Source organism: Ochotona curzoniae, unplaced genomic scaffold (genome assembly GCF_017591425.1).
Source record: "Ochotona curzoniae isolate NIBS_2020 unplaced genomic scaffold, NIBS_Ocur_1.0 contig_66, whole genome shotgun sequence".
Taxonomy (NCBI): domain Eukaryota; kingdom Metazoa; phylum Chordata; class Mammalia; order Lagomorpha; family Ochotonidae; genus Ochotona; species Ochotona curzoniae.
This window is the reverse complement of record NW_024466512.1, coordinates 9,040,989-9,048,609: the sequence shown is the minus strand read 5'-3', so window position 1 is coordinate 9,048,609 and position 7,621 is coordinate 9,040,989. Positions and strand designations below refer to the sequence as shown.

The window sequence follows — 7,621 nt, the reverse complement described above, 5'->3', positions numbered from 1 at the left end:
AATGACTCGGTCCCCAAGAGCCCACAGAGGCCAGGACTAGGTCAGCCTGAAGTCAGGGGCACTCTCCGCGTCTCCGCCAGAGGTGCAGGGGCCCAAGCACTTGGAGCATCTTCCATTGCTTTCCTAGGTCGGTTAGCAGGGAACTGGATCCGGAACAGAGCAGCCCGGTCTCAAGTCGTTGTCCAGCATGGGACGCCAGTGTTAGCAAGCACTGCGTGGCCTTCAGTCCTGCATCAGTCCCTCGTTTTGATTTACAAGCAGAAGGCACTCTAAAAGGTAGACTGTTTGAAACTCCCCCGAAGCAAAACAGTTGCTATATGTAAATAGCCCTCTCCAGACAGTGACTCATTAAGGAAGCTCAAAACAAACTAGTGTATGAAGCTTTGAATTTCTAACCGAAAAGCTTTTCTAAGATTTACCTTTGGGAATGGTATGTCTTTCAAGAGAAATACTGAAAAGGCCCCAGTGCCCCCATGCCCAAGTCCTAACTGACAATTATAGAAGAGAATTAAGTTGGGGAGTACCGCGTTCAGAAGTCACACAGGCCTGGGCACCAACCCTGTTGTCACAGTCAGGGCACGGAACCTGGCGGACCTGCCATGTCGCCTTCTGCAAAACCAGGAATAGAGATCAACTGCAGAGCCCGCCGAGCAGGTGAGGCACCGCCCACGCCAGCGAATCTCTCCATGTGCCAGGAGATTGAGGACATCCACGTTTGCCATAGCATCAGTGGAAGCTGACATTACAAGATAGGAATTACAGAGAACACGTTAGAGATACAGTGAGAGAACTAACTGAACTGTTCGAATGCAGCCCGGAGACTCAGCACCTGAGGCTCTGAAAATCACTCAACTTTAGAGGAAGACAGCGAATAAAGGCTTTGACATTTTTTTTTAAAATGTATTTTATTTGAAAATGAGAGAAAAATCCAGAGAGCGAGAGATGCTTCTTCCATCCACTGGCTCACTTTCCAAATGCCTTCCCCACGCAGGGCCGAGCCAGGCAGACACCAGGAGCTAAGAACTACACCTGGGTCTCCCACGTGAAGGAGAGGGACTCAAGCACTTGAGCTGTCAGCGTCTCCCAGGGTGGGTGCTAGCAGCAGGCCTGTGGCAAACGACACAGGACTCAAACGAGACACTCCACTACAGAAGGCAGGTGTCCCAAGCAGCGTTTCAATTGCTGTGCCAAACACCCAAAGCAGCAGCGTTCTTCAAATGGGTTACGTAGGAGACAGAGGAAGACAGGACAGGCATCTTTTTGCAGGACCTCTGGTTGCAATGGAAAAGGCATATGAGAGGGCTAGTGATGGGCCTGCCATCTTACAAGGGTAAGCAGGAAACGAGTCTGTAAAACGATTAAACACCACTGGGTGGTGAGGCCATTGGTGGGAATCTGTGTGACTTTTTTTTTTCTTTTCCTGCTTTTTGTTTACATCTTCTAGTCTTTCCATAAGGAGAAGTATTATTTACTTCCTAAAAACGATGTGATCAATTCAAAACATGAACACATACAGACTTTACATTTTACATTACATTTTACAAAAAGAACCCAGCACATTATGACTTCATCCTGATGGGCACTCTGTAGGAACGGCTTGTGACAATCAGCCTTTGCACGCTCACTTGGTAGTTCCACAACCCTCCTTCTTCACCTGAGGCCTGTGGAGTGGGACGGGCTATGCAGAGGGGTGTGGCCCAAGGAACCCCCAGGAATCTAGCCACTGAGAAACTGAAGAGCCCGGAAGGGAGAAAGACCTGCCCGTCAGCAACGGGTTCTCTCCCGCATGCCACGGACCTGGGGGCACATGACCTAGGAATGTGCAGCCCTAGATAATGCAGCCTTAGAGAAGTCTACTTAGAGGTAAGTAACTCCCCTTTAGAGGAGGTATCTTTGTGTGGCAGACTGTTTATGGGACCAATTTGAATTGAACTTTAAATGAAAAAGGCATATCTCCGTAAGTGGTAATAATTTTAGTCATCTCGCTGTGGCTAGGGGTTGTGGAATTCATTAGCACAGATTAACATATAAAGTGGGTGAGATATCTAATAGCAAACGGAGAGGTTTAGGGGCCTTAATTCATCACTGAATGAACAGCGTGTACAGTATTAGGGACTATGAAATTTTTAATTTACACAAAGTGTCCAAGAATATAGGGAATAAATTTAAACCCAAAACAGATAATGGAGCTATGCCCTGCCTGGCTGGCAAGTTGAATTGTTTTTACACTGAGTGAAGAAAGCTAATTATCCCAAGCACAAGGAGACTGCTAAAAATAATAAGATTATAAGGAATAATTTGCTGATATAATTACAACAAAATTGGGTACACACAATCGTCAGATACATGTATTGCTTGACCTGGGTGAGAAAGTGAAATAAATCCTTCTTCTATAGCCTTCGTAAATTTGTTTTTATCATCTCCAAGTGGTGTTTGCACAGGCAGCACAATTTGCATGTGTAATGTGGCTGTACAAATTGACAACAAGTAAATTATTCAAGGAAATAGGCTGGTCGCAGGTCTGAACCATCGCGCAAAGCCTATTCATTTTGAAGAATCACTGAGACGTGAAACTCATACAGCAACCGTTTTCTGACAATCCTCAGACTTATTGTCTCCTAAAATGTCATTATGGCTATTATTTATGAAGCTAATTCATTTATTAATATATATTTAACTCTGACTTGTCATGCACCTTAGCAGACATTCTGTGCACTGCATATTTTTGAATAGATGAAAGACTTTTGCATGCTTTACTGATTACTGTAAGCCGCTATAGGTTTATAGAATGCAGCTTTATTATCTACTTGCATTAATACCTTTTTATAACTTTTTTATTTTTTTGCTTAAGGCCATCAAATATAAATGGCAAATGACATATTCAAAAGATGGTGTGGAATAAGATTTTCCCAGAGTTTGTTGAATTTTAGAACAAAACGGGCTGTCAGTGAAGGCCTAATTCACCTAAAAAGGTGGTTATATGCCAATGATGCTGACTTTTCCTGCAAAATACAGGCTATAAGAGAAAGGAAAAGATGTGTGATTCTTTGAGCTCCTTCCTTCTGAGAAGGTAGTCACACTTTTATGGGCTGACGCTGGGCAAGTTTGTGCTGTCCATTGTTCCACGGGCCTTGCCCTGTGTCACGTACATCATCATTCATTGATCCATGCGTATTGGACAAATGAGTGACTGAAGAAGTGAATTTGGGTTTTTTAATAGTGCCATGAAGAAAATCAGTGAAATCCAATGTCTACACAGAACACTATTTTATGTAGTGTTCTATTTCTGTGGATTAGAAATAAACCACATGCACAGGCAAAACACAAAACAAATGTTATTTTTACAACATGCATAAAAATGTATCAATACTTATTGAGCCCTGCAGGGTTTTTCAGTGGCTAAATCCTTGCTTTGCATGCGCCGGGATCCTATATCAGTACCAATTCATGTCCCGACTGCTCCACTTCCCATCCAGCTCCCTGCTTGTCGCCTGGGAATGAGGTTAAAGGACAGCCCAAAGCCTTGGGACCCTGCACCCATGTGGGAGACCTGGAAGAAGTTCCTGGCTCTTGGCTTTGGATTGGCTCAGCTCTGGCCATTGTAGCCACTTGGGAAATGAACCAGCAGATGGAAGATCTTTCTGTCTCTCCTCTCCTCCTCTCTATAAATCTGCCTTTCCAATAAAAATAAACAAAAAAAGAAAGGAGGGGCCCACTGCTTCTTGTTACAGGATAAAATCTGCTCACTAAATGTGACCATGACTACTCTGTGTGTGTGTTTTAATGAGGGAAGAAAACTGAAATATAGGAAGGGAGTTTGATACTGCTGAGTATGTAGCTTCAGTATTCATCCTTCTGACTTGTCATTTCTGATTGGTGTAGGCATTAGATATAAAATATAAGCCAAGTAGAAAGTAATGCAGGCCAACAAAATGTGACTGCAGTTTACCAGTGGAGTTGAAATGATCATGCATCACTCTCATTATTTTAAACAATAACAATTTTAAGATGAGGAATGTCATTAACTGAATGTCATATGGAATGTAATCATGATAATGCAATAAAAAATTACTAAAACTGAGATCATTGATGTTTCTTTCTCAATTCTGCTTAATGAATGGGTCCAGAATATAGATCAGTGGTCGACTGGGGCTCATCTCATGGAATGAATGTGAAGTGATTTTTAACGGGTACAGGATCTGGTTTTGGCTTGATAGAAAATGTTTTAAAATAATGATGACAGTTGCACAACTTGTGAATAAATTTGTAAGTGTTCAATGGAAACCAGTATTTGGCACAATGGTTGACATACTGTTTGGGCCATTACTACCCGGAGCTGTTGTGCCTGGATAGAGAGAGACTTGGCTCTGCTGCCTGAGGCTGTGCACCCTGGAGAACAGCAGGTGCTCACGCACTGGGCTTACCATCACTCCCATGGCAGACCTGGAATGAGGTCCCAGCTGCTAGTTAGACTTGACGCAGCCTGGCTGCTTCAGGCATTTGGAGAGTGAATCAGCAGATGGAAGATTTCTCTCTCTCTCTCTCTCTCTCTCTCTCTCTCTCTCTCTCTCTCTCTTTTCTCTGCCTTTCAGATAAAGCAAGTAAGTACCAAATTTTTAAAAATCATTGAATGGTGCACTTTGAAATAGGTGACCTGGAGCTGGTGTTATGGTGTGGCAAGCTAAGCTGCCACCTGAGATGCTGGCATCCAATATGAGCATTTGTTGGCATGCCGGCTGCTGCACTTACAGTCCAGCTCCCTGCTAGCATGCCTGGGGAAGCGGCAAATGCTCAAGTCCCTGCCATTCTTGCAGAAAACCAAGATGGAATTCTTGCTTCCTGGCTTTGACATGGACCAGTCATGGCCACTGTGGCATTTGAGGAGTAAGCCAATGGATACCATCCTCCATCTATCACTCTGCTTTTCAGTAAATACAATAGATACAATAGATATTTCAGAAAAATGTATGAGCCAGACAGTATGTGATTGTTTCTCAAAACTATTTAAGAAATACCACTATTTCTAAAGTAAATATATATTAAAATGTGTAAGTGCCAACATCAGGTATTTTTTATAGAGTAGTATAAGGAGCTAACTGCTTGACTACTAAATTAAAATATAAGTGAGTTTCATGTCCACAACAGAATAATTAGGAGGTCCACTTTTTAACAATTAAAGCTTTATTAGTACTCATGATGCATGACCTGATAAGAGAAAAAAAATGTCTGTGTCCCCAATACTGAGATAAGCTAACAAATGCAGCAGCCAAAATCTATAGCTAATGCATAGAAAAGTACTGTGTCTTATTTATAATTATTATATAGAAACAACAAAGCATCGATGATCTATTTGTAAAAGTAATTTTCTTGTATGAAGTATCTCCAAATGTCCTATTTGATATGGAAGCCAAACACTCACACTCACACACACACACACACACACACACACACACACACACACGCACACATTTGAAGTGTCTTCCTGGCCGTATCACCTTATCAGGGAAGGCTGATGACATTTTTATTAGTATATTAATCACATGCTTAAAGGGGACAATGTCTCACTTTTCCAAGAGCCATAATATTTACCTATTTACACCTTTTAAAATTTCAGTAACTCCAACTTAGAACCTGTAACCTGTACAACCTTCAAAAAAACAAGTAAAATGAAAATTAATAAATGTTCCCTGGTGTGCGATGAACCATTAATTGTACAGACTGAAAAGCTTCGGCCTAATAAGAAACACGCCTCCAGCAGAAACGTGAGTCCCCTGATGCTCATGATTTAATGATAAAAACGTGCACTCAATTTTCAATGAAGTTAAGACCTCTAACCCAGGAATATTTTAACTCACCAATTCTTGCAAAATACCTGAGGAACTTTGAAAGGTGAGCAACCTGGAGTACTGAAATGTTCTCAGCATGAATTAAATAATTCATCTCCGAAGTGCTCCAATCTGAAGGTACCGGCGATAGAATTTCCAGCAAGAACAGATGATCCGAGGTGAATTTGGCCTGACATTCCAAGAAGGTACAGACATTTCATTAATCTGGCAACAAAATAATTTTTCAGTAATTTCTTAAGATGAGAGGTATTTTGAAATCAGCAGTAAAGACATGATAATAACATCGTTGGCCAGAAGTCTCACATAGAATGTTTAAATCTGCTCTAGGTTTAGCTATAAAAGTCCTCAGCATAATTCATTCATCCAGATAAATACTTATTCAGTTCTCACTGTGAGCCAAGCCGCAGGTAGACATGCTGGAGCCAAAGTAAGCAGATCTGGGGGGACAGGATGATGAATAAAAGCAATCCTATCCTTGAAGTACTTGGAATCTTGAGAGGGGTGTGACATGTTTGCAAAAACTTGGTATTATTGTTTGAGCTATTTACTAAGCCATGTTTTATTTCTATAATCCTGAGAGCATTAAGATGGTTTTCTTAAGATAGTTAAGAACCATTAAGGTTTATTGTTGTATAGATTCTTAGAAGCCAAAACGCACACTTAGCATGCGAATTGGACTAGATCTGACATCATCATTTCGATGGATGTTCTGAGCTACAGAAGGCAATCCGCAGGGGAGAAGTCCTAGGAGCCAATATTGGGAAGTGGATGTACCAGGAGGCAGTGCAGGTGAGGGTGCCTGTGCAGCAGAGAGAAACACAATATCCAGGTGGAGACCTCCACCCTCCTACTCAGGAGTTAAGGTTCACTTCAGCAGGTGGTCATGGATGTGCTGGGTGTGACTCAGACTCAGTGTGTGGGAGCCATCACCATTATTGCTCCACATCTCAGAGCTCATGCTCCCACCGTCCACCCTGGCCCAAGTAGCCTCATCAGTGCCAGTTGTAAAGGTTGCAGTCCACTTTAGATTGTCCTCGACTGGATGGAAACGAGTCATGGAATAAATAACCCGAAAGTCCCTTCATTGTAAATATCACAACTTCTCCTGTAGCTTTGTTTCCAAGGCCTTAGAACCACGCTAGGTATTCAAGAAATGCTTGTTGAATCGTTAGATGTGAATGATCTTGGGTGAATGACTAAACTGATCACCTAGGCAGCCTGCGCTTCAGAGTCTGTGGATTATCAGTGCATTAATCAGTTTTGCCATCCTTAGGCATGCTCGTTTCTGGAGCTGCTGGCTCCCCAAGTGAGCTACTGTCCTGGGACATGAGCCCATGACCCTCTGCATGCTGATAATGCTCTCAGTTCTCTTCCTTCTGTCCCAAACTACCAGACTTATCCTGCATCGGGGTATTATGAGTGAAATTAGCACTGTTGAGCACCTAGCATCATCCCTGATGAGTGCCAACATTTGCTGCATGTGCTCCTCCTTCTGGCTCGAGTTTTGACTTATGCACCCTTTGGCCAGGTAAACTACTGAGTAAACCATTTTGGAGGAAAACCAAAGAAACCCCTTTCATAGTGTTCATCCAAATGTCTTCTTCAGGCAGATTTGGCCTGTCACTGGACATGAACACACATATTCCTTTTCTGTGACTTGTCTACCACTACTGGTGGCCAAGTTCAACTCCTGAAATGCCAGAATTACAGAGTTCCGAGCTGCTGTGTGATTCCACCAGGACTGAAGTCCGCAGCAGTCGAGCCCTGAGGGAGGA

The 7,621-nt window shown here is 42.6% G+C and overlaps 1 long non-coding RNA gene across 1 annotated transcript in view; it reads right to left on the bottom strand.

Moving 5' to 3' along the window:
- Positions 1 to 289: 289 nt before the first annotated feature.
- Positions 290 to 7,621, bottom strand: part of LOC121164114 — a 54,965-nt gene continuing 47,633 nt past the window's right edge. The window contains exons 4-5 of the long non-coding RNA XR_005885022.1: positions 5,873 to 6,050; positions 290 to 736 (exon numbers count right to left, since the gene is read on the bottom strand). This is a non-coding gene — a long non-coding RNA (uncharacterized LOC121164114). The remainder of the gene's footprint in view (positions 737 to 5,872; positions 6,051 to 7,621) is intronic.